This window comes from Notamacropus eugenii, chromosome 1 (assembly GCF_028372415.1).
Source record: "Notamacropus eugenii isolate mMacEug1 chromosome 1, mMacEug1.pri_v2, whole genome shotgun sequence".
Taxonomy (NCBI): domain Eukaryota; kingdom Metazoa; phylum Chordata; class Mammalia; order Diprotodontia; family Macropodidae; genus Notamacropus; species Notamacropus eugenii.
This window is the reverse complement of record NC_092872.1, coordinates 26,601,043-26,628,609: the sequence shown is the minus strand read 5'-3', so window position 1 is coordinate 26,628,609 and position 27,567 is coordinate 26,601,043. Positions and strand designations below refer to the sequence as shown.

The following is a 27,567-nucleotide window of genomic DNA, read 5'->3' as shown; positions in this document are numbered from 1 at the left end:
GGTCTGTTATGTACCAGGTAGTTTGACAGGCAATGGATTTGCAACAATAAAAAATGAAAGTCTCAAACCTTAAAAAAACTTAAAAGGTGACTAGCTACTTAAAAAGGAGAATAGCAAAAAAAGCTAAGGCAGCACTCTCTAGGGTGGAATGAGGTAAAAGATGATATTCTAATACCTTATCATGGGCCATAAAACCCACTTTTCCCAATTTTTTTCATATTTATCCTATCCTCTCAAGAGTCAATAAGGGTGAGTGGTTAGATTACCTTCAGTAGTGAGGGGGCAGGAGGTTTTTTCCTCCAAACTGGGAAGATTTCTTTTTTCCTCCCTCAACTCTCCCACTTTACTCACTGCCTGTAGTATATTAATAAATTTATGCTGTACAATGAGAAGCATAGGGACAATATTAGGGAAACATGCCTAATACCAGGATACATATACTAGATTATAACATACAGACCACCAATACTGGTCAAACTTGGCTAGATTTGTGGTCAATGGACTATATTTGTGGTTTCACAACTGATGAGAGCTATGTAGAATTTGGAGACAGTTCAGAAGAAAACCATAAAAATAATTACAGACTTTGAAAATACTATCTACTAAAAAAAGGATTACTTGGGGACTGGTGGAGAAAAAAATTCTAAAGGAGCAAAGCAATGTCTATTCAATACATGAATTTTTTTCCATGGAGGATAATGGTCAACAATCCAACTCTGACATGAGGTTTTAATTGAAGTAGGACAGCTATAGGTCAGATAAGATTTTTTTTCAGATATTAAGAAGTTGTTCAAAACTAGAGGCAGCTACCGGGAATAATGTTCTTCCCCAAAGAAGTTAAAAAAATAGGACCATACTGATGATTGTTTTAATTTAGTTCTACTGAGTCCACGTCCGAACTAGATGACTTACAATTGCATAATAAAAGATTATTCAATGAACAATAAGGAACAATTCTACATTTTTCCGTAAGGGAAAAGACACAAAAACTACAACGTACAGAAATCATAGATAGATGTAGGAAAGGGAAGGAAAACTCATTTGTGTCACGATGAGAAAAATCATGTGGACAACAGCTGGAATTTCTGTGGTTCATTAATTAATGTAACCACATTTCATGGCACTGGCAACTAAAGAAAAGAATATGTTTCATTTTAAAGTAGCAAAATCAGATTTTATTTTTTGGAAATAAAGTCTAGTGGGGGAATTTCCAACAATCAAAAGACAACCAAGAGTAAAATTATTTCAATTTTAAATAACTGACTTTACCTCTCAAACAAGGTAAAATGAACATTATGCCACAGAATTCACTTAAATATATATTTTATGGAAGATTGAATGAAATAAGAATATATTCAGCTCAGATGTTTCCTAATGTGTGAATATGAAAGTACTTTTTATTGATCTTACAAAAATCAGCACCTCAAACCAAACTGCTTCTATATTAAAAGAACTTGCTTTATCCACTTCACTTACATATCCCTTAAAAGAAAAAAAGGAACACATGTGCTCAGGTTATTTTCATGGAAAATAACTTATTTTTCAGGTACACTCCATTAAGTAGTTGATACATTCCCCTTCCAGATTTCTCACACCTGTAGGTATTAGTCATCAGATAGGAAATAAAGGGTAAAGGAAGTGGAATGACTTACAAAACCACGTAACTTTAAAGCATAAAGTATTTAACATTTGTGTGAATAAGGTCTAAAAAGAGGCCTTTTATTTCGCCAGCTTCCAGTCTTACTGTGGTAGATTTCCATTTTTTAAAAAATGCTCATTTCAGGCATTCTAACAAGAAAAAAAAAAGTCATGGCCATTTATTTTGGGAGAAGGCCAACCTACCCGTACATTTGAAGGCTAATTGTTTGGAGAACTGTGCCTCTCCTGATTCATTCCCCTGGTGCCTCCCAATTACATTCAAACATTTGGTCAGCTTTCAGAAGCACTGTATGCAATAATACTATTTTAATTTCAAATGGAACAACTTTTAATGGGAATTTTTCAAAGGACTGTTTTTATGACAATACCATTAAATTTTTTTTAAACTCATTTCTGCAGTATTTTAAAGCTTGCAAAATGTGCTTTCTGTGAGGTAGGTAGTAGAACTATCATTTTCCAAATTTTTCAAAAAAGGAAATGGAGTTTTGGAGGGATTAAGAGACCTAAGAAGGGATATGTAGGTAGATATTGTGAGGCAGATACTTTGCTCACAAACAACCAAGACAGTCCCCAAGAAGCTTCCACCTTAATACTGGATGATCATATACAAAATGGCGCTGGTGGAAGAGAGGAGAATGGTAAATTAAATATGCCCAGCAGTGAAATGGAATGGACATGGATGGGAAGTATGCCTGGGTCCAGCCATGATAGGGCTAACCCTGACCTATGAGAGTCAAGGGTTGTTCAAGATGGGAGTGGAGGGTAGTGGTGATGGCTTAGTAAAGGTCAAAAGCCAGGAACTAAAACCCTAATCATAACTCCAAGACCAAGTATGCAATCTGTTGAATATGTTGCCTTTCATTTTAGAGCATTTAAAAAATGTTGTTAGGTTTTTGTCTTCATTCTGACTATTTTTGTAAATAAAGTCAACTCTGAAAGTCCACAAACTCATCTAAAAGTTGACAAGATGCGTTGCTTTTCTGATCTTTGCTTTACAATTACGTTATATTTCATTATGTGCACACTTGACACAATTATAATGACATGTTATTGCAAGGAGTCTGGCACTGGAATTTCTGGAGATTTAATGGGGCTTTAGGTACATGGCATTTCATCATCAATGGGTCATTAGGAGTTAGTATGGACGCAAAACTATTCAGCTACAAGATGCAGCAATCTTAAGGCAATCTATGCTAGACAAACACAAGCCATGGGTTTAACAACTGGTTAGAATTTTCATGAATGGAAATGAAAACATAAAAAATGTTCAAGGGAGCAGTAGGTCAGAAAAAGGGAACATATAAATATAATTAAGAAAAAAATCACAATTTTCTACTTAAGGAATTGGAGTTGATTTGGGGACCAATACATATTATTTGCCGTGTTTTGAAAACACTGGGTAATTTGGAGGAAATTAAACATAAAATGATAATTAGTATTCCCTCCAAATTACAGCTTTTGAACTCTAATGACCAAAGTTGGATTAATGAAGGAACCATGCTGCCAAAGAGGGATAAAGCTTTAAATGAAATAGGTAAAAGAATTTTACAGGAGAAAAAAAAGGAATAAGCTTTTGCTCCAAGAAAAAGTACATTTTAAGGGCTCTTAGGGACAAGATTTAGGCTTTTAGGGAAAAGATTACTTAAGACTGTTCCTGGCCTCTGGGAGCGAAGGGAACATCACATTAGTCAGGTGCAAGTGCTAAGTTCAGTGTTTACAAACCAAAAATATTCCATGGAGTCTTCTAGAACTTTTGGATACCCAACTTGAATCGTTTACTTCAAAGGTTTTGAAAGACAGTGTGAGGTAGTTTAAAGAGTAATAGTGATAGAGTTAAGAAACCTAGAATTTAATTCCACTTCTGAAATGCACTAGCTGTATAGCCTTGCACAAGTGCCTTAAACTCCTTAAAGATTTAGTTTGCATACCTCTGGTATAATAAGAAATGACACATGTGGATTTTCTATTCCTTTGAATTTTTTGGAAAATAAGTTTGTAAAGAAGTCTTTTGTTGCTACATTATCACAACTTTCCCAGTATTCTTTTCCAGAATTATCCCATATAACAAACAGTATTTTTTTGCTATAAGGAAAAAAAGACCTTTTAAAATGGCATAATAAAATGGCAATACATCAAAAAACGTCTGAAAATATATATTATGCAAGACACTAGTGGACATGCTACCTCTACAAAGGAGTTAGGTGAAAATGTCTTTTGTTATTATTTCTTTCTAGGTCTGTTTGTTTATTTAAAATTTTGTAATATTAAAGTTTGAGTTTTTACAATTGCTCTATGCATTTATATTGTTGTACTCGAGTTTGTGTGTGCGCGCGCGTGTGTGTGTGTGTGTGTGTGTGTGTGTGTGTGTGTGTGTGTGTGTGTGTAGGCTCTGTTCATTTCACTCTGTATCAGTTCATGTAGATCTAGCTATACTTCTCTGTGCTCAACAAATTATTTCTTATGGTGTATTAATATTTTATTACATTCATGTATCAGAGTATGTTTAGCCACTCTCTAATAAATGGGCATCTATTTTGTTTCCAATTATTTGCTATCAAAAGAAGCATTGATATAAATATTTTGGTTTATGTGTAACTTTTTTTCTTATCAATTATATCCCAGAGATATCAGCCTAGTAACGGAACCTCGTGAATCAAAAGGTATGGACATTTTACTCACTTTTGGAGGGCATAATTCTCCTTTTCAAAATGGCTGTGTAGATCCAGAGATTTACAAGCAATATTGTGCTTATTTTTCCACAACTTTCATTTTGATTTGCATGTTTCTTATCATTAGTGATTTGGAGCATTGTTTCAGATGGCTGTTAATATCTTGCAATTATGTAGAAAACTCTTTTCCTATTCACTGGTCACTTATCTATTGGAGAATGGCTTTGATTATTCCCTGTGGGAATTATTATTTGAGTTCTGTAAAGAATCTCTTTGACAATTTAATTGGTAAAGCATTGAAATTGTAATGGAACTTAGGTAGTATTGGTATATTATTACGTTGGCACAGCCCAGTCATGAACACTTCTTACGTAAAATGTTCTTTGGTTCTTTAACAAGATTTTGTAGTTGAATCGATACGAGAATTCTGTGTGCTTTGGTGGACCGATGTGCAGATGCAAACATTTTCTGCAGTTTGAAGTGATTTGGAATAGGATTCCTCTTTCAACAAATGCCTCTTGGATTTTATTATTATATAGATTTTGGTTGGTGGTTAAAGGTCTACTCAATAGCCTGCAATTTTGCTGAAACTACTGTCTCAATTTGTTATCTTTGCTAATTTCTTAATATTTTCCAGGTAAACCAATATAACATCAGTAAATATGGATACTTTTATGTATAAACCTGTAATTATGCCTTTAATTTCTTTCTCCTGACTGCTATTGCTATCATATCCAGAGCTATATGAAATAACAGTGGGGAAAATGGACATTCTTGTTTAGTTCCATATTTAATGGGAAAGGCTCTACTGTATAATAATTTCATAGGATACTTGCCTTTAGTTTTAGATAGATACTTTTATAATATTAAAAAAGATCCCTCTATGTCTATTCTTTGTAGAGTTTTAGCATAAATAAATGTTCAACTTTGGCAAAAAGGGTTTTTTTAATCTATTAAGATAATCATGAGGTTTTTGGATATCTGTATTTTTAAAATATGAAATATGTTGATTATTTTCTTAATGTTGAATCATCTTTGCAAACCAGGTATAAATATATAACTTGCATACTTAATGAGTTCTAGGATGAATTGCAATCACCATGCTCTTGGTCTATAGTTTTCTTTCAATGTTTTATCCCATCTATGGTTTAGGTACAAAGGCTATATTTGTTTCATATAAGGTATCCTGTAAGGTGCTCTGTTGTGGTTTTTTTTTTTTATTTTAGGGAGTAATTTATGTGTTGTTGGATTTAGTAGCTCTTTACAGGTTTGATGAAATTTTCCTGTGAATCCATGAGAATCAGGCATTTTCCTATATTCTCCCCTTCCTATCTGCTTTACAGTTCATACTATTACTGATATTGGGTTAAGACCTCTAATTTTTATTTTTCAAGATATTCCTCTATTTCATTATATTTTCAGGGTTTTTTTAGTATATAAATGTGCATAATAGATTGTGATAATTTGTTTTTAATTTCTTCTCATTTGTGTGATTTCACCTTGGCCATATGCTATATGGTTGAGTTGATTTTCTGCCCTCTCCTTTTAAATCAGATTGGTTTTAAGTTTACCAACTTTATTAGACATTTCAAAGGACTAGCTTTTAGTTTTATTAAAAAATGTTCAGGGTTTTTTGTGTTACTAATTTATTTATTTCTCCTGTCATCTTTGATAGCTCTTCTTTTGTTTATTTTTTGGCTTTCTAATTTTTAAAAATGCATTTTGTTCAATTATCCTTTGTCTTTCCATTTCATTAATGTATGGTGTAGGAATGATTTTTTTCTCAGAGGATGGTTTTAGTTGTATCACAGAAATTTTGGTATGATATTTAATATTACTATATTTATTCACATAATTATTGTTTCTCTGACTTGTTCTTTGATCCATTAATTATTCAGAATTTCATTCTTAAGTTTCCGCTTGGAATTTTTAAAAATATTTTATCTTTTGTATGTGCTCCCTAAACTTGTCACAATTTTTTGATAGTGGTGGTGCAGCAGAGAGGTGGCAAAGTGATTAGAGTGCTAGGTGTGGAGGCAGGAAGACGTGAGTTGAAATTCAGGTTCAGACACTAGCTGTATGACCCTGATGAAGTCAATTAACCTCTGTCTTCCTCAGTTTCACCAACTGTAAGATAGGAATAATAACACCATCTATATCCACAAGGTTTGTGAAGATTAAATTAGATAATGTTTGTAAAGTGCTTAGCAATGTGACTGACACATATCTGCATTTGTTGAATGTTTTTTCTTCCTTCCTTCCTATTGGATGATGGTCTTTAAAGAATGTGTTTATATTTTCATAATCTTTTTACATTTGTTTGCAACATCTTTTGGCTGTACTACATTACCTGGTCAATGTTTGTAAAGGTTCTACATGGTGTTGAAATATCTGAATATTCTTTAATTATCTCACTTAGAAGATACCATCAGTCTTTTAGCTCTAGTTTTTCGAACAATTCATTAAATTCTACTTCATTCCTTTTGTTAATTTTATCCAAAGAGTCAGGTAGGTGGCTCAGTGAATACAGTACTGGTGTTAGACCTGGAGTCAGAGAGATCTGAGTTCAGATCTGGCCTCTGATACTCACTAGCTGTTGAGACTCTGGGCAAATCACTTAACTTTCATTTCTCTTAATCCACCGGAGAAGACAATGGCAAACCACTAGAGTATCTTTGCGAAGAAAACTCCCTGAACAGTATTAATGTGAAATGTTACACAGAGACACAAAGATTCTGACATGGATAAATGACTAAACAGAAAAGATCTTATCTAAGACTGAGAAGGGCATTGAAATCTCTGTCCATGCTTGTATTGATATCTGTGTCATCTGGTAGTTCAGGTAATTTCTTTATGGCTTTATATATGCTAAGGTGTTTGAAATATCTAAGTTTAATGACATTGGTTTGTTGTTTACGGTTTCTTCAAGTACAATGCCTCCTTTCTTATCTATTTTTACATTGTGAATATTTGTTCTTGCTTTCTCTAAAAGGAAAATTGCAAGTCTTGTGTGGTTTTTTTTGATTCATATAATACATAGTAAAGTTAATTCCTGGGACCTCATTTTTATTTGATGTGTATCTTTGTTTATAGGTTGCTTGTGATAAACACATTGTGAAGTTTTTTTCTCATCCATCCTGTCAACTCTTCTTCATTTTATTGGATTATTTAATCCATTTTCACACCTCTGGTTCTAAGTATGGCTTGTTATTTTCATTCATTTGTTTGTAATATTGTTCTCCCTATCTCCCTATAAGGATTTTCTGCTCTTTTTCTATAAACAAAATATTTGTTTGCAATTATTCCAGATGAATCTATTTCAAGGCAACCCTGTTCCCACAGGCTCTCCTTTTCTTCCCTTTTAGTCCAGCACTTTTAAAACTGTGGGTTGAGAGCCCATATATCACAACCCATAGTTTAAAAAGTGCTGAAGGAGTCATGAGTGGAAAAAGTTTAAGTAACTCTGCTTAGTCTATCACTTCCCATTTGTTACCTCTTTCTTTTGCAGTTTTACTTAACTCATCAGTTCACTTTTTTCATTCTTTTATCTAGTTATTTAATTCTTCCCCTCTTCTCTTCCTTTCAATTAAGGAAAAATCTTCCTTCATCTCATCCCCTTCAACTTTTGTATCTTAGTTTTTAAAATTTCATTTTCTACACTGTTTTCCTAAAAAGGGATTTCTTTCATTTGCTCTCTTCATTATTTATCTTCCTTTTCTGTCTATTCTGAATTTTTATTCTTTAATTCATGGCCCTTATGCTCATTTAGTTCTTCTTTAGTCTCTGTATCCATCAAAAAATCAAAGCTTCTAAAGTAACTGTTTTGGATTTCCTCTTATAAACAGTTTCTATCTTATTGCCTTATAGATCTTACCTCCTAACCCTTTTTTCTGTTGTGCCTTACTCTTAGAAATACCAGTTCCTGAATGTGATAAATAGGATATTGTCTTGTGGTATGAGTTTTCTTATGTCCCAGGTTATATATTTCATTTTTAACCTTTCCCCTCCCTTTAGTCATTTTTTCCTCCTGTTTACCACAAAATCTCAATCCTTGGTCAATATTCTCCCAATCCTTTGTATGTCAGTTGTCCCCAGGAGCTCTGATTACCTTTCTCCTGAGCAGGAAGGGTGGTCTTTGTAATCAAAGGGTTTTGTAGAGTATACCTATTGAAAGGTCACTATTTCCCTTTATAGAATCTCTCTGTCTTCTGACGGGTACATTCCTAAGTGGTATTCCTTATTCCCCAATGAAACAATATTTCCCTTTTCTCTCTCCCTGTTTCAGTTCTTACCTTTGTTTTCTTCTCCTTTCTCCTATAAACTTTCTTCTTCCTCAGGCTAATTAGTTTCCCTTCACTAACTTTAAACTTACTTGGGTTGTATCACATACTCTGCCTTCTCTTTTTCTGTCCCTTTTTACATGCATGCTATGTTAGCCACAAAATATTGTTTCAGGGCTGTTTTTCCCACATCCATTCTATATGATTTCTGCTTTTACCTTTTTCTTCTTGTATAATTTTAGAAAGAAATTTCTTAAAAGTGGCTCTATTGTTACTGTTTCTGTCCTTGGTTACTATTTTGACTATTTTTCTTTTACTTCTGTTATCTGGGACATCTGAAAAGCAAATAATTTGTTCAGGTATGATTTTCTATCTAGGAATGTTTTGAACACCTCTTTTTACAAAAATCAAACAATGATCTTTTCTCATTAATGGTTAGACTTGGGTTTGCAGGGCAGATCTTTTACTCCATGTGTTTTCAGAACACATTATTCCATTCCCTCCAGCAGTCGTTGGTGGGTACAGAATAATCATGTGTTATTCAAATTGCTTTTCTTTTGTATCTGAAGATTACTCTCCTGGTCACTTTAAGAATTTATTATTTGTTATTTAATTTGTGTCTCAGAGTTTTTTGCAGGTCAGTGTTTTTGTTTGTTTGTTTGATTTGTCATATTCTGAGAGGAAGTTTTCTCTATCAGTGTTAATGGTTTTTGATTTTCTTCCAGATTTTCCTTCATTTTTGAGTATTTGATAGCAACCTATTACTTATTCTCTCTCTCTCTCTCTCTCTCTCTCTCTTTCTCTCTCCTTTGAAGAGATTTGGCAATATGGATTCAAGTTTTTCTATTCTCTGCTGTATAGGATCACTTCCACTGTACAGGAAATAAATTCTGCTTCTATAATTCCTATTTCTCTTTAAATGACTCAGAAACATTCAGTCACATTTCCATACTCTCTTGGGAATCCATCAGGTGCTCTGCCTCATCAGGTGTTGATTTATTTTCCTTTGTCTTTCAATGACATCTGGACTATTTTAGCTGATTTGGAGGTTTTTGTTAATATCTTTCTGGATGATTTATCTATTTGTACTCAGTCATTAATTGAGTTTTCTTCCTTCTAAGATTTTCAGTAGTTTCAAGGTTCTTTTCCCCCTTATGATATCCTATTGCTCATTTTCTGACTCTTTCCCTTGTGTTTTCCCCAGGCATTGGACCTCAAAGTTGTCTCTGCCTCCTCCCATGTTGTTCAATTGACATTTTACTGGACTCAGTCTCTACCAGTGATTTTGGAAGATTAAAAGAAAAACCCACTTGTGCCAGCCAAAACCCTGACTCCTTGCCTTGGATTTAGTGGAGTCTCTCTCTCTCTCTCTGAGACACACACACACACACACACCCTTGCACAGTTCCCCTTTGTCCCTCAGTTCTCTGGCTGAGTTCTACTAGACCACAGATAATGTTATACTGTGACCCCAACCTGGATAAGCTACTTACTTTTGGTTTTCCCTGACACTGGGAGTTGGGGCTAGAGGTAGATCTGATGTATGCTGCAAAGCCACATATCACCTTATACAGCCCTATAGGAGCATAGAGTAAGTGGTAGTGAAGGCATGTGTTAGGGGCTAAGGATTAGCATTCATTATTGTTCATTGGATTGCTTTTTCATTAGGGTAACTAGTATCCTAGATGATAAAAGCAGTTGAAATTGTTTGGGGTTATTGCTCGTAATTCCTATTTTGGAGAGTTCTGAGAGATTGAGAGAATGAAACAAAATGTCTGGTCTTTGATTTTGTCATATGACCTGGAAGTCACATACATACAGTCTTTTCAGTCTGCGATGCACTCTATATACATTATCTGATTTGAGACTGACAGTGACTACCTTTTAGGACGTACTAGATAGTATTCTCTCCACTTTACACTAAAGGAACCTGAAGCTCAGAAAGGTTCAGAGTCTTGCCCAACATTTACAAATTTACTAAGTGTCAGAAACTAGATTTGAACCCACAGTTTTGTGGCTCCAAGTCTAGCATTCTGTTTCTAGAACTGTTGTAGGACAAATGTTTCTAGGTCTCAAAACACTATAAGTGAGTTTGTTATCTATTAAATATAGGATTATAATAGATATTTACTTAATTAATCTGAATTATTTTGAAAGCCTTGGTGGTCATTAGTATTGGGAGACAGGAGGTACTGTTTGAGCTTTACTTTACTTGCATTGGCATTTTCTCTTAGCACAAAATGGTTTTTGCATAAATGATATAACAGATTTTGAGTACTGAGTATGGAAGAATAACTCACCTTTAGCCATTATGGTAGCCCACAATTAGCCTAAGGGAGAATTTGAGCTCCTATTGTGAATATATTAAATTCAATATTTCAAACATGATTTCCCCCAAACCCACCCCACATGTTTTATACATAATAAAGTCCTCACAATAAAGTTTGAGAATCATTAAAATCTGAATGAGGAAGACATAAAAGATTAATTGTGTTATTTTTAAAAGCATGGCACATACCACCCACAGTCAACTCTTGGATATTCAGTAGCTTGGAGCTTAAACAAGCCTTTAGTTTCTTCTCCTCCTCCTCCTCATGTACATTACCCCTTCCCTTTCGGAAATGTTATTGCTCATTTACAATTCCACCAAAGGGAGGTCAAAGGAAATAAAAGAAAATTCAAAAGTAGATGAGAAACCTTGATGCCAGCTCTATGAAGTCACTTGGTAAGGAAGCTAAAATGAAGCAGTGAATTAGAGGTGCTCTCCATACCCTCCCATCCATTCTCTGGTTACCAAGGATAAGGGAGAGATGGTGAAGGAATATGCCTTGCTATGGTAAACAGATATTTCTCAACTGAATGCAAAATGAGTATTTATAAATCAAACTCCATTTTAAAATACACAAAAGAAAGTTCACAGCTTAAAGGAACCTTGAAAAAAGTTCTGTTCTGAAGTGGAGGATCATTTAGAAATCTAAATAATACACTCAATTTATCTGTTTTGCAACTTCTAATTTTTGTGTACTGTATTTTCTTATGATAGGTCATACCCAAAGCAAAGCCTTACAAGAGATGTGGCCTCATTTTATGGGGACATCTGCCTTTGCAAGCCAATTTGCCAAATACATGAAGGGAATATTCTGTGGGAGGAAAAAGTTTGGTATAGGTACTAGTATCTTATAGGGAAAACTCAAATCTAGAATAGCATTCTCTTTTCCCCCCACTATGTACATCACCCTCTTGGGTGCTAAGCTCCCTCTATCCTTGCTGCTCAGTCTGAGATATCATTGTGGAAACTATAGTTCAATCATTTCTTCCATTTCCAAATTTCATCCTATCACATATACATAAGCTTATAACATTGACATGTGTTTTCTTCTGGACGGCTGGATTTCTCTAGGGCATTTTTGAAGTATCAAACTGATGCAGTACTCTAATCTCAGCAGGATTTAAAAAATGAAGAAACAAAACTTCATAAGAATTTCCTCATCAGATCAGAGTATGAGTAGAGTTATGGGGAGAAGGGGAAAAGGAAAAGGAGGAAAATGCCATTTTCAACAGACAGCATGAGTTAATGATCACAACCAAAGAAACAAGGCTCCATGACTCTCACACCTGAAATTAGAAGTGTGATCAATCTGAGACTGAAGAAACAGAAGAACTAAATGTTATATCTCTCTTTCCATTTAGAGTCTTGACTTATATATACGACTTGTGAAAATAAGTAGCTAGTAAATCACTTAGGGTTCAGGTCCCATGGAAATAGCATATATCAGAATCCAAACTTTGAGGAAATCATTCAAGTTGTAGAACAGTATAAACAAATAAAAAGGAAACTCAGTAACATTGGCCAGTTATTTTAATTCTCATTATGGAAATAATAATGACCATTTCGGGGCTTGGGGGAAGGAAATCCCAATTAATTGGCACTAATCAGGGACAGTAAGAGAAATTATTTTCAAATTTGAAAATTATGCAACTTTTCTTGAGAATTTTGCAGTATTTAAAGACCAGTAATAGAAAACATTTGCCAAATTCATTTAGTCTCTGACTGAGGCACACATATGTGATCTCCTAATTTACAGCTTGCATGTACAGATGTTCACACTTAGTAAAAGGGTTTCTTAATAGCTTTTTTTAATTAAAAGTGTGTTGATAATAGGTGTTTTAAACATATCCAAACAACACAGCTGAACTGACAAATGCCCGTCTTCATGCCTCACCATGTCTCACATTGTCGCAATATTTTATAATAGTGAAGATGATGTTTCAGTTGCATGTATATACCATAAATGTTACTAAAAAACCTCTGAATGAAATCTTTCATTATTTTTTCTCTCTATGATCTGTTTCCAAGTTGAAAAATTTAGACTGCTACTAGGTTTATGTAGCCGAAAGGAGAACCACACAGACGCTGCTTGCTGTCTGCAGTTTTTTTTTTCCCCTTTGCAAAACTTTGAACCCTATCCAGCTTTGACACACTGCCTCTTCAGTTAATAACTATCAAGTTTCCCCTTGTCTCCTGTCTACTTTTCTTTGAGGGAATTGTGCACTCAGCACCCCGAGATAATAACACACATCCATAAGATAAAAGCAACGGCATTAATGTAATTGTCTGCCTCTCTCTCTTTAGCCTCATCTTTTTTTCCCTTCAGTTTTGACTGCCTGTGTGACACCTGTTTTTGTCTCCTCTGATCCTACGACAGGTTTTCCGCTGACAAGGTTTTTGCCTGACAGAGATTCTGCCAGACGAGAACATAATAAAATATGAAGAACTGCTTGTCAGAGTTTCTGCCAATGCTCACATGAAATAAAGAAAGGAGAAAAAAAACTGACTTTTTTTTTTAAGGGGCCCCTGTGATGGTCGCTTTTGGCCTGTCAGGAAAAAGACCTCCCTGGCCAATTTCTGCAAACCAAACAGGTGTTTTCTTTTAATGTTAGGGTTGGTAGGTTCTTTCTCTATTTTCCTCTCCTTTCTTACCCTCCTTCCGCCCCCCCCCCCCCATATTGGAAAACATGAAAAGCCAAAGTAGGGGAAAAGGAGTATTTGCTTTCAGAAAGTTGAAGGTAAGGAAGAGTTAAGAGCGTAACTTGACCAAATGTAATACTATGTGGAAAGTGTTTGGCAAATCTGACCAAAACATCGTAAATTTTAGCAATGATTGTTATCACTATGGTTAATAGAAATGGAACTAAACTCAGGTCTTTTACTTCAGAATAAAATCTCTGAAAGGCAAAGGAGTCTGGGAGGGGTCTCAATTAATGTTTGAAGAGACAACAATCATGTAAGATTTCGCTCCTACCTACTGAAATAATACTTGGGTTATTATGTATATCTTTCTATTCAATCAATCAAGCAATGTTTATTAAGTGCCTCCTATGTGCCAAGCACTCTGCTAAGTGCTGGGTATACAAAATGAGACAAAAAACAGTCTCTAGTCTCAAGGAGCTTACAATCTAATGGGGGAACCAAGCAAACATACATATAAAGCACACTACATTTGAGATAAATAGGAGATAACCAGCAGAGGGGAAGGTACTGAATTAAGAGGGATTGGGGAAGGCTTCCCACAGAAGGGGGGGGGGGCAGTGAGGGGTTTAGTTGGGCCTTAAAGGATACCAGAATAATACAGCACAAGAAGGAAAGCATTCCAGACATGGGGGACAGGCGGAGAAATGCCCTGAAAGGAGAGATGGGGCGCTTTCTTTATTTGTTTGTTTGTTGTTTACTCTCTGAAAAGATGGAAAGAGTCATTGAAAGCAAATACCTGAGAAATTAATATATACAGGAATTAATAACACCGGACTGTCAGTGGGTTAGGTACTAGCGAAGGTGTTCACTAGTCAAGATGATGGTGAGAAAGTACCTACAAAGTAAACTAACAGTTGGAAATAAGGAAAGTTGAAGGATTTAACAAGGAGGTTCAGAAAAGATGAGTGACTGGAACTGACAGGTCATCTAAATTGAAAGCAGTGAGGATGGGGAAAGTGAAAATTTGGTATAACAAGGAATAACAGGATACTGAATTTTCTACTGGAGTTTTTAATATCAGGAAATATAAGAACTACTTATATAAGTACCCAGGCACCCACTGATTACAGTCTTAGATATTTCTTCTTCACACTAAGATACTGGATTCATTGACTTGTCTATGACCAAGAAAACTCTACCTGAATCAAATCATAGAAAACTGTATACTTCCAAGGAGATGGCTCCATATTTGCACAAGCTCATGAATCACACTCTTAAGGATATAATAGGTCAATTTTGTGGCATCTCCCATGCATCAATGCCTATCAAAGAGCAGAGAAGTACTGTAAACATATATCTGAGCACTGGGACCTTCTCCTGGATGCTTATCACAAACCTACCATAATTCCTTGACCTAAATGTGGGAGCAATGTCTTCCAATACTTCACATGAGTTGGTATAAAGGCATCTTAGCCATATGGTCTCTGATCATAAGATCACAGATTTTTGAGCAGGAAGGGACTTCAGGTATTATCAAGTCCAACATCTTCCTTTTCACAGATGAGGAAACTGAGGCTTACAGAGCTTAACTCAATAGCCTGGGGTCATACAGGTAGTCAGTATCAAAGGAGGATTATGAACTCATAATTTCTGTCTCCACATCCAACATTCTACTCACTATACCATGCTTCAATTATAGGTTTAATTTCAGAAACCGCTGAGGATTTTAAAAGGTACACTTTACAAGAACACACTTCTATTTAAAAAAAAAAAACTGGCAAGGAACAGAATACAATGCATTATACCACAAGTCTACTAAAGTCTTGTGGGATACGATTATAAACACATGAAATAGTTGGAGTTCCTTTACTGTACTTTTTTATCCAGTGATTTCCTTGTTCAGTTTGGATAATATGGAGGGGAAGTCAGTAAAATGGTACCTTTAAAAGCATTAATACTATGTTAGGAAGACATCCTTGGTACCTTTGATCCACCAAATTCCTGTAGTTTTACCTAACAGGACCTTCCAGGGTGAAGACAAGGAATTGGTTTCATTAATAACTCCTCCAATTTGTGCTCTGCTTAACCTGGTGAACTCCAGTTAATTAAGATGTTCCTATAAACAATTAAGCTTCCTGTAGGATCGTTAGCAAGATATAAAAATTTATGATGTAATAAAATGTAATAAAATGATAAAGTGGTTAGCCCATCAAAGCACTTCATGAGCAGTATTAGAGGTGTTGAAACAGGCCAACGTGGCTTTAACGTTGTCTACAACCCCAGTACCCTGGGCATTGGACATTAAGGACTCAAGAAGTCAGTAGCCCTACAACTCAAATAACCTGCTGTGGAGTTCTCAAAATGTGACTTTCAGGCCCAACCACTTTCTATTTCTGTTCAAACAAAAGCTTAAATCACAGCTCTTTGGTGTACCGAAAAAGCATGAAATTGAGCCAGCATCACTGGGGTGATAATCACCAACTCCTTTACCAAGGGAGCACAATCATCTAACCTACACTACTGTCCAATGAAGAATGTTTCCTTAGGGTAAAAGAAAAGGGATAATCTATCATTTATGTAATAAAAGTGGGGGAAAAGGGAGAAGATTCAAAATGTGTCTGAGTTCTCACATTTAATATTACAATCTTGAAAAACTCGAAAAAGTTTGTAATGTAGTGCCACTTCATAACCACTACCTCTTATCATCTCAAAGTCATGCTAGAAAGGTTTTATAATTTCCTCTTACCAATCTCACAGGAGAGTTGGAAGAGATTTCAGAAATCATCTGACTCCAAACACGAATAAGAATCTCCCCTATTACATCCCTGATCATCGGCCACTCATTCTTCACTTGAAGACCTTTTTACTTCCTGTGGAGGTTATTCAATACCGTACAACTGGAATCGTTGGGATATTTTCCCTCTTTGAAAATTCTGTTCATTACTCCAAGTCATGCCTGTCCCTTAATAGGAATTCCCTCAACAAAATTCCCCCAAATAGTCATCGAGATTTGTTTTACATATGCTTCTTGAGGTACGCTATTGCATTTTGGGCAGCTCTAACTGTTAGGAACGTAAAGTGCTCTTTCTGAAACTTTTACAGAATGCATGACATTTTTTCCTTATGGAGCCAAGTGAAACAAGCACATCTCTCCTAACATAGGACAGATTTTCAAATACTTGAATATGGCTATCATATTCTCCTATTCTCCCCCAAGTCAAAATTTCTTCTTCCAAGCTAATAAACCCCAGTTTACTCACCCTAATCCTTTGTCATTGCCTTCAATCCCCTTGGCACCCTGGCCATGCTCCTCTGAATACAAAATGGTTTGTTAATATGGTCCCTAAAATATGGTCCCTGAATCTGAACACAATACTCCAGGTAGGGTCTGACCATGTCTGAGTTTCAACACTATCACCTCCTGTTTTCTGGAATTATTCCTCCATTCACATAGATTAAGACCCACTTTTTTTTTCCTTCTGATTCATACTGAGTTAGTCATCTACTAAAATCTCCAGATCTTTGTTCACACAAACTATGGCAAAGCCATGTCTCCCCCATATTTGACCCAGGCCTAGGGGATAAATGGAATATGGAATGCAAAACTTCCTAGAATCATGTTAACAATACAGAGTAAATAACTGTTCCCTTGGAAGCAGCTCAAATGTACAGAATGGGACAAGGAGATGGGCAGAAACACGAGGACTCAAATAGGTGCCCTAAAAAGAACATGAAGCATCACCATACAGATGTACAAGTTGAAAAAATAACACCAAGAAGTATGGGGAGGCAATGTATTTGATTCATTAATCAAATACAAAAGGTTAGTGTTTGGGTAGAAATTGTCCTTTGAAAAACTATCAGCTGTGATCAGGGGAGTAAAAAAGAATGAGCTAAAAAGAGGGCACCATGCCCTTGGGTCAAGCAGAGAAGGGCTCCTCCCCTGTCAGGCCAGAAAACAACTCTGCTGTTGCTTTTTAACATAAAAGTAAGTCAAGAGAAAAGAAAAAGGACTTTGGCTGCTGAAGTACCCTAACCCAGATGTCTCACTCGAGCTGCTTCAGCAGCTAAAAATTAATTTATCTGGCTAGATGAAGGCTGCGTTTTTTTTCAAATCACTCTCTGAAACTACAGAGGATAGCTTGTTGGAGTGAGAGCAGAGAAAGTCTACAGATAGAAAAATTATTTTGTAGAAAGCATCACTCCTTAACCCTCCTACTCTGGGAGATACTGGGTCCCCATCCCAGTCCACTCAAATCTTCACATATTTCTTGTGGTCCCAGAAAAAAAAATATTTCCAGTCACACCCTTGTAGCTGTCAATTGTGGACAAGGTATTTTACCTCTCTGAGGCTTAGTTAGCTCATCTGTAAAATAAGAATAGTAATATCTATATTAAAAGTTTCATGATAGGGTTGTTGTGAGGAAAAAACTCTAAGTCTGAAAACACTACGTAAGTAGGAGGTATAACTGTTATTATAATAACTGTGACCATTATCTTGCTAGATTAACTGGACTATAACTTTACAATAACCAAACTCTGGATTTATTTGACTTGGTCTCTATGTGGAAAAAAAATTGGAGAAAAAAATATGGCAGGATGGGAAAGGATTTAAATTGGAAGCTGGAACACAGGCATGTAATTCTGAAACTCTTACATGATGTTTAGAGATTTATCTCTTCCCTAATGAAAAGAAAGAGAAGTTCATCAGTGAAAAGGGTCCACAACTGAGCTTAGGAAAATACTCTACTGATAGCATTATTTTTTTTTCCTGTTCAGGCATCCTCATTCTCTCATCTGTCTCATGCCAACTTTAAAAATTATCATATAGAAAATGTTGATTAGTCACTTGGAATAATATGAAGTCACAGTAATGTGATGCCTTCACGCTTGTGATAGAGGAGTCTCCATCGTGGGGGACTGGGCAGGCAGGACTGGCAGGCAGGAAAGGAAATCATTGCTTTATTTCTACTGATCACTGATCTTATGTCCAGTAAAGGGAATATTATGTAAATAATAGTGGGGGCGGAAGAAACATTTTCACAAGCAAAGCAAACTTACTGTGTAAAAAATGTCTTGAGGAATTCATAAGTAATACATCGATAGGGCTTAGGAACTGACAAAAAGCTTTCCATACTATCTCCTAAAAAGATTCCTAGTTTTATTCTGTACTATTAAGCTCTCTCAAGATACACTGATTCAAGTGTATTAACCAAAAAAGTCAATGAAATACTCAAAGCTAATGGTTCCAGGAATGGAACTGGCACAATTGAGAAATTCTACCACATATTACACAGAAATAAAGGTACAGATCTAACCCAACTGTACACAATTTGAGTTTAACTAAACTCATTTCTTAGATATGACAGTAAAGACAGCTGGACAACTGTCATAGCCTGCAGCACTTAAGCAACAGAGTTCAGTAGAACCCAGAAGGAAGAGCTAACTTGCAAAATCTAAAATCCAAGAAACACTTGATTCTAAGAATTGTACAAAGTTCATGAGTTATACAACGCTGAGGTCAGACATGAAAATGCCTCCTACGTAGCTGTCCACTAGTAAGGGTGAAAGACATAAGTGCCAGACACAGTCCCTTGCTTAGAGTATCTTACAAATATGAATTGCCTGGGAAAATATGTCTAAAGTGACTTCCATTGCTAAAATCACAGTCCCATGTTAAAATGCCATTGTTTAGATAAAACAGAAGGAAAGGGGACAAGAGGAAAGGACTTGTCTTGAATAATTTGGATAAGTGTATCATTCCTCTACTTCAGTTTTCTACTGTAAAGCTGACCTCACACACGAGCAATGGAAGAGAATGACAAAATGGAAGAGAAAACATCTGTAGAAAAGAAAGGGGGAAGTCCATAAATGTTTGAAGCAAGTCTTTTCCAGAAGAAGTAATAGAAATATTAATCCAAGTCACCGGTAGGTGAATAAAAAATGCCACAATTACATTATTTGGTGGGGGAATTTGTTGTATTTTGGCTTAATATGGAGCTATTTTTAAAAAGAAATACTCTGGCACTAAGGTTAGAGTGGAGTTCCTGAGACCATAGACTGAAAGCTAGAAGGGATCTTAGAGGTCATTCAGTCTGACTGTATCATTCTACACATGAGGAAACTGAGGCCCAGAGAGGTTAAATGACTTGCTGGCAAATAGGGCAGCTGAAATTTCAAACAAGATCCAGTGACTCAAAATCCCAGGACTCTGTCCAATATGCTTTCTAATCTAGCCTCTCACATTCGTACCTCAACTGAAACAGCTCTCTTCAAAGTCAAACGACCTGTCAGATTTGGTCATCTTCTCTCAATCCCCATCTTTTGTGACTTCTCTACAACTTCTAACACTGCTGATCACTCTTCCTAGATACTATATTCTCTCCTCTAAGTTTTCATAATACTGCTTTCTTGTCTTCCTACCTGACTGCTTCTTTTCACTTACCTTTGCTGAATCATTATCCACACCATGCCCCCTAATAATGGGAGATACCTCCAAGGCTCAACCATAGACCTCTTTCTCTTCTTTCATTACTCACTACTAGGTAGGCACATGGGTTACCCTGGCTGTAACTACCATCTATCTTCAGATGTCTTTCAGATATAGATATCTAGCACCAGTTTTTCTTCTGAACTCCTGGAAATTTCAAACTGGATATCCCATATGCATCTCAAACTCCATCTCAAACATAATTCATTATCTTTTCTCTAAAACTCCCTTTTCCAAACTTTCCTATTTCTGTGAAGGCCACCACTCTCCTTCCAGAAAACCCAGTTTTGAAATTTCTGTGTCATCCTCAATTCTTACCCCAACATAGCCCAATAACTGCCACATTTAGCAATTCTATCTCCACAAGTCCCTCATCTATTTACACAGCTGCCTTCCTAGTTCAGAACTTACGTCACTTCTTGCCTGAATTATTACAATAGCCTCTGAACTGATTTACCACTCCAGTGCATATTTCACACAACAGCCAAAGAAGTTTTTACTAAAGCACATTTCCATCCTCTACTTAATAAACTCCATTGGGTATTACCACTAGGGCCAAACACAAACTTCTCTGTTTCACAACTGGGCCCCAACCTATCACTGCAGTCTTATCAGATGCTACTTTCCTTTCAACTCCTCACTGATATGGCCAATATATTGTCGCCAACCCTCACACACTGCAATTCATCTGTCAATTCTGTGTCCATCTAACTATTTGTTATGTCTTGAATGCTTCCTTCAATCAATGCCACCTTCAGTGAGAAGCTTTTCCTAGTCCCCTTTAATGCCAGTGACATCTCTGTGAGATTATTCCCAATTGATCACATTTCTACATATGTAATTATGTATATACATATAGTCCATAGAAATATATATGATCTATATAATATCTATATGTGTAATCTATAAATATAGTCTATGGATCTATGTGTACATATATATACATCTGTAGATATGTTTGTCTCTTTCGTTTCCTCAGTTAGATTGTGAGCTCCTTCACGCTTGGCTCTGTTTTTGCCTTTCTTAGTATTTACTACGGCTTAGCACAGTGACAAGCACAAAGTAGGCACTTCAAATGCTTATTGTTTGACTCATCTTGACCTCTTAGAATCACTTAATTTCCTCCAAGACTGTGTATGTGTGAGTTTGTCCATCTGTATTGTGTGTCTGTGTATATGTTTTCTTTCTCAATAGAATGTAAGTTTGATCAAAGGGAATGCATAGTTTTACAGCTCTTTGGGCATAGTTCCAAAATGCTCTCCAGAATCTGTACCCCAAGGAGATTATAAAAAATGGAAAAGGACCCACATGTACAAAGATATTTATAGCAGCTCTTTTTGTGGTGGCCAAGAATTGAAAATTGAGGAGATGCTAGTTAGTTGGGGAATGGGTGAACAAGTTGTGGTATATGAATGTAATGGAATACTATTGTGCCATAAGAAATGATGAGCAGGCAGATTTCAGAAAAATCTGGAAAGACTCACATGAACTGATGCTGAGTGAAGTGAGCAGAACCAGGAAAACATTGTACACAGTAATAGCAACATTGTGCAAAGACCAACTTTGATGGACTAAGCTCTTCTGAGTAATACAATGATCTAAGCCAATTCCAAATAACTTATGATGGAAAATGCTATCCACATCCAGAGAAAGAACTATGGAGCCTGAAAATCAAAACATACTATTTTTTCTTTTTCTGTTTGTTTTTTCCTTCTCATGGTTTTTCCCTTTTGTCCTGATTTCTTCTTTCAAAATATGACTGATGTGGAAACATGTTTAATGTGATCATACATGTATAGCTTATATCAGATTGCTTGACATCTTGGGTAAGGGGAAGAGGAAGTGGCGAGGGAAAGGATGGAGGAAGAAAAAAATTTGGAACTCAAAATCTTATAAAAGTGAATGTTGAAAACTATCCTTACATGTAATTGGAAAAAATAAAATACTATTAAGTGAGGGAGGAGAGGAAGAATGTAAGCTTCTGGAGGGCAGGGGTCTTTTCACTTTTGCCCAAAGCCTAGCACAGGGCCTGACACACAGAGAGTACTTAATAAATGTTCAATCTTTGAATACTTATCACTTTACTGAAGCATGTTAAGTGTCTTTATTACCTTAAACAAACAAACACAGGGTGGCTTCTTTGGTTGAGGTCTTCTTCCCTTCCCTAAAAGAGGTCACATCTTACCTTAGTGATTTTTAAAGCTGCTGCCTTTGCCAGCCTTCTGCTAATGAGACTTTGCACTTAACCAGACTACTATTCAGATGAAGACATTCCATCCAAAACTGGAGTCTTCCTCAAAGCCTTTCTATTTGGGTAGGATTCGCAAGAGACTATATTCTGTTTGCATAGCCTTTAAGAATCAAGGCCACAAATGAGACACTAAAAACGAATTTTCATGGGAGCTCTTTTTTTATTAAGCAACATATTAGGTTCAAATAACCAGCAATGACAGTTTAAGGCCATTAAAATTATTCACGGTTATGCCAGTAAGGCATGTGATAAATCAAAATTCTTAGTGTTATCAAAACTTACTTTTCTAAATGAAGCATTTTCTGTTGTCCCCACTATTTTCCAAACACTCCTCATGAGTGAAAATTTATGGTATCAAACACCAAGTCTTCTTTAAATCTTGCTATGTGAATCCTGAAGTATTTCATCAAAGAATTCAAGTTATATTTTGTTTTTGTTTTGTTTCAACAAGAGAAATATTATATTAAAATAATTTCTTGATTTAGGAAATAAAACTTCTTATAGATGGAGAACCTATATGCCATACTGAAAGAAATCAAATTGAATTTAGATTCTCACAAATGGTAATATAATGGAAATGATGGTTCTCTTTATGAATTGTCTACTTAGCAACATCCATGACTTCATTTATGTTGAGCATGGTTAGTATCTGGATTGAAGACCATAATGAAATATGAAGTACTATAGTCATAATGTGGAACCCAAGCAAGAGTCTCTGAAACTTATATAGAAACCATTTAACATTTCTTGGCTTCCATTTCCTGTAGAAGGAAACACCATCATCTTAATATGGTGTGCTGGTGAGATTATAGAACGTGAGGTCAGGAAACTTGGGTTCAATTCCTGACCTTAACAGTCTCTAGCTATGACACTGGACAAGTTCACTTATAATATTTCATTACCTACTTCACAGGACTATTGAGAAGAATGGACTTTGTAAACCTCAAAGCATTCAGCAAAAGTGAACTTTTTTATCTCAAAAGAATAAAAATTGCAGATGAGCCAATGGAAATATGCAAGATAGGGTAAAGGAAAGATGATATAGTGTATAATGCCCAGGACCAGGAAATTTTGTAAAATAAAGAACCAAGGACTTCTATGCCAGACAAAGGAAATGGATGAGTTGGAGAGAAAACTGAGAAATAACAAAGTGGTATTTCAAGTAAAAGTACCAGAGGAAAGTTTCTAATGCTTTATGGAATAGCTACAAAAATAAAATAAAATAAAATGAACAAGAAGTGTAAAGCATAAAATGTAAAAAGCCTGTGATCCGTACCAGTGAGACCATGGCTACATCTAAAGGTCACTAGAGGAAAAGGAGGTCATGAAAACTCCAGATACACCCCTTAACCTGCAGGTTACACAACTTAAGATCCAGATTCTACTATGAACTGACTCAGGTAACAGGTATATTTCACTTCAGAAAACAGATATTTTTCTGGAAAACTACATACAAATAAAATCATTTTAATCTGCACAGCTCATTATTTAAAGTAATTTCTGAGTGAATACTTTATTTTTTTTAAGGTAAAGAAATGTTTAGTAATGCAGATACTGACTCTAGTTTTCCCTGTTCTGAGTCATAGAATTTTATTTCAGTGGAGAGTGAAAGGAAGGAAAAGTAGGTAGTACTACTGAGAATTTCAGTGTATATAAAAGAGGCAGTTCCAACACTCTTCTACAGTGTATGTGTGCTAAAGATGACATACTGCAAAGGTAGTGGTGATCATGAGGGGAATGACTATAGAATGGTGGAAAGATCGTTGATTCTGGAGTCAGAAGATCTAGGTTGAATCACATCTACTACATATTTGACCATGGACAAATTGCTAAATCCTTCTGGACATCAGTTTCCTCATCTGTGAAAAAAGTGGCTTGGATTAGATGATCTCTTATGGTGCTTGACAGCTTTAAATGGATGACCTCATGTGCCACCCATGAATTATGCCTTGGCAGAACAAGGGATCAGGGACAACATAACCTATACACCTATGACACAGAAGGAACCCTTTGATAACTTTGTTCTCATATTGATATTTTCCTTTTGTCACTTCTTAATAGAAAAGAAGTGACATTGAAGGAATCATTTTTTTAGATGAAGGAAGCAAAATATAGGGAAAGCAACAGAAAATGGGGGAAAAACCCCTCTAACTAGCAATTGCCATGTGGTAGAACCCAACTGTGGCGTGGTTCCCTCTCTTCTTCAAAAATTCCAACCCTAAAAATGGGCACCTTTAACTCTGCACAAATCAATCAAGAAAAATGTTAGAATACTGCATTTCTAGGCTATTTTTCACCTACACTCTTCAATACGGTTCAGGTTATCAAGGTTGGAAAAACTTAACATTCGCATAAAAAAGAACATGTTTTAATTCAAGTAAAATATTCTGTTTCATATTAAAGCTCAAGAGTTGAAATTCATTAATGAAAAAAACAGGAAATCCCTAATTAATTCAGTGGGAACTACCCATTAATATTCAAGAACAGCTTTTCAAACCATTTCAAGGAAGTAATTTCTGAAGAGCAACCACACTCACTGAGTCATTTCAAAACCCAGGTGCTATCGTATATAATGAATTAATCACAGTTGCCTTTTTAACGTCTTTCTCAAAATTTTTGGGAATCAGCGAAGGTCAAAAAATTAAACAGATCTGTCACTGTTCTAACTTATAAGCCAGTGTACCCAATGTGCACATGAAATATATAATCATATACAATATATATTATACATATGCACATAATACACACAAGTCTATATGACTTGTTTCACTAAGCCATCAAATTTAAACTGTAAAACACAGAAATCAGGGATGTTGCTTGAAAGGAAGACAAATCTAGTCAAAAGGTCCAAACAAATATTCAGAAGATTTTACGCAGGATGTGGTTTTGAAATACAAACTTTTTTAGAGGAATACTTGAATTTAGTATTTGAATTTTTTTAATTTCTTGGCAAGAAGAATTTAGAAAAATATTTTAATAGCACCAGAACAGGTGGGGTGTATTCAGGGCTTCTCTAAAACACTTCTGTGAGATGGGTTCTGGTGGTCTTGTTTCCATCCCATACACTTGGAGATAAAACCACCTACTAGAAAACCCAAGTCACGTTGTTACTTTTCTTTTCTTTTTTTCCAGGACTTGTGTGTGTGTAAGACAGCCAAAGAAGACTGCTGTGTTTCACCTCAGAGCAGAAATAATTGGAGACATGATTTCAGGGTTTCTGTGTAGGGGGAGGGGGTGAAGCAATTAGTTGAAATGCTGGGGGCAAGAAAAGTGGGTGCTCTCAACCCCACCGCCAACTCAAAGGCTAGGAGCCAACCACTCACTGTCATGTATGTGGTAATGAAGGAAAAGGAGAGTTTGGGATCTGCATAGCTGAATGAGCATATTTTGAATTGCATAGAGATATGTGTACGTGTATGTATGAGAGACAGGAAATAAGAGGAGAAAATGGAGACGGGGGAGAAGGGAAGAGTGAAAAAGAGAGAGAGAAAAGAGCAAGGGAGGAAGAGACAGAGAAACAGAGACAGAGAAAGATTGAGATTAATTTTGTTTCACTTATCCCAGTCTAATCTGAGAAAATATATGTTGACTGTAGTGTATAAACACAATAACTACGTATGATATGCTAAGTATAAGGTTTGTTATAACAAAAAATGTAAGGCAAAGTTTACAAGTCATATCCCTCATACATAATCTTGCAAATAGCCACTCTCTGAGCAATAATTTATGCCAAGTGGGAAAAATGTTAATTTATTCCTTTGCCAGTGCAACTTCCATATAAGAAACTAGAATATCAAACAACAAATCTGTAGGTAGTAAGCTTTTTGTTTTTTACAACAGAGAGTGGGATGCTGTAGGCTACTGAATGAAACAAGAGTTGATAGGCAGATAGAGAAAACCATTGGGTTTCAATGCTGACAATACTGTAATTCATCCATTTCTTCACCCGCTAAATATGGCCAGTTGCCACCAGGTACTGTGCATATTCTCAGTTTTTATGAAATAAAATATTTTTGCTTAAGTGTCACGGCTTGATGTGTAAGCAAAAATAATAAACTGGGTTTGGGGTGCCAGCAGGGAAAGCAATAGGATGCATCCATTCATTCAATCTAGGAGCGGACCCACTAAGTAAAAATATCACTTAAAGTAAACTAATGACAACTTCATGGAGTACAAGGATAATGAGGCCAGTGTTGTTACAGGTTATTGCAGTGCGGTTACATGGGCAGGAACACGTTCCATTGCTGTCTATAACATGGAATTGTGTCTATCTCGGTCACATATTATATTTGCAGCTCTGGTACTACGAAGTCGATACCTCCCTTTAACTTCCTATTTCTTCTTCCATCACTTTGCATTAACATGAATGAAGTTTTTCTCACACATCTAGATAACAACACGAAATCAGGAAGCAACAATAGATGAACACCATTTTAAGGTTCCATGTTGAGACTAGAGATCTTGCTAGAATAACAGGAAATTTATTAAAAGTCAACGCTACTAGATACTTGGCACTACAAGGGAATTAAGAGTATGCCCACTTGGGGCCAATATCCTGGAATGTCTGAACTAATTTCAGGCATACATTTCCTTTGTGAACACTATTTATCAGAACCACTCCACTTCTGTTCCCTGCCCTAATCCAGGTGAACAAAAACCCTACCCATGAATTCTGTTTCTACTTTTCCCATAATGATATGTAATAGACTTCCACAGAACATGATACAATCAAGCTATGTGTAGTGGAATTGTTGTGTTTACCTGGCAAAAAGCCACTTCCATTTCAGTCTTCTCTTTGTATATCCTTTACCCCATATCACAACAAATTAAGGTTCATTTTTACATATTATTTTCATGGACATGGGCCAAAAAATCTTCTCCTCTCCTCTCTTACCCTTTCTTAGCCCCATGCTCCATCCCCCACACCCAATTTAACATCTGGTGGCATGAATTCAGCTACTTGAGCCTATTATAAGGGTGAGCAGCCTTAGAAGTCCTTTTGCTCAGCCAGAATATCTGCCAATTTCATTCTGACATCCAGGCTTTGAAAGGCTGACTGTGGTATGTTTGAGTTTCCATCAGGCTGCTGCTATGTGCAATATGAACTCTGCAGACCAACCATAGTATAAACATCTGGCCCTTCTGCTGAGAGTTGCTAGCATAGCGTTACTTCTTGGAGACTAGAATATGCTCTTTGAGCCTCACACAGAAATGGTAACGCACTGAGTGCTTCCACCAATACTTGG

At 36.0% G+C, this 27,567-nt stretch overlaps 1 protein-coding gene and 1 long non-coding RNA gene across 11 annotated transcripts in view; one reads left to right on the top strand and one right to left on the bottom strand.

Moving 5' to 3' along the window:
* Positions 1–27,567, bottom strand: part of BNC2 (basonuclin zinc finger protein 2) — a 512,918-nt gene that overhangs the window by 147,413 nt on the left and 337,938 nt on the right. Inside the window, exon 1 of one of the 9 annotated variants that reach the window (XM_072655853.1) lies at positions 16,841–17,219. The exons of the other annotated variants lie outside the window; for them this stretch is intronic. The gene's annotated coding sequence lies outside the window, so the exon portion shown is untranslated. Of the gene's footprint in view, positions 1–16,840; positions 17,220–27,567 lie in introns of those variants that run through there. 9 annotated transcript variants of the gene reach the window in all.
* Positions 17,315–23,798, top strand: LOC140534644 (uncharacterized). 2 transcript variants are annotated; one of them, XR_011977408.1, is made up of 4 exons: positions 17,318–17,403; positions 18,360–18,521; positions 19,355–19,508; positions 23,235–23,798. It is a non-coding gene; the product is annotated as an uncharacterized lncRNA (long non-coding RNA). The 2 variants fall into 2 exon arrangements; XR_011977407.1 differs by lacking the exon at positions 18,360–18,521 and having other exon boundaries at positions 17,315–17,403.